A 431-nucleotide genomic window follows, 5' to 3' on the forward strand; every position below is an offset into this window, starting at 1 on the left:
ATAAATCAAATACCTTTCATATCATCCTTGTGCAGTGGCCATGCTAATCTTTCCTATGACTTTCTAACTTTAATATATATGCTAAATTGAGAACCATTGAGTACTTTTTCTAGTGTGGACCCTGTTATCCACTTTTAGAGGAAATCCTAGACAGAAGCCATATATAAACTTTGTTTTATATATGTCTGGAGTTATTCTGAGGTGGGAGCAATAAGCCAGAAAGAATGAGAGAATCTTGACCCTCTTCTTTTTAAGGGTTGAACCTAGACCATGTGAGTTCAGAGCCAAACTCCCATATGGACCCCATGTCTTTCCGCATAAATTCCAGGTGTCAGACCTTTATCTGATATATTTAATGTAAATACTTTCTTTTTATTAACAAGAAAGAAAGCAGGTGGTACCATCCAAGGTATTTCATTCTGTGTCTATGA

General features: G+C 36.0%; 1 pseudogene; it reads right to left on the reverse strand.

Annotated features, from left to right (window-relative positions):
* LOC114039919 lies at positions 1 to 94 on the reverse strand (annotated as a pseudogene).
* Positions 95 to 431: the final 337 nt, after the last annotated feature.

The sequence above is a fragment of the Vombatus ursinus genome, unplaced genomic scaffold, assembly GCF_900497805.2.
Source record: "Vombatus ursinus unplaced genomic scaffold, bare-nosed wombat genome assembly UNPS02012319.1, whole genome shotgun sequence".
NCBI classification, from domain to species: Eukaryota; Metazoa; Chordata; class Mammalia; order Diprotodontia; family Vombatidae; genus Vombatus; species Vombatus ursinus.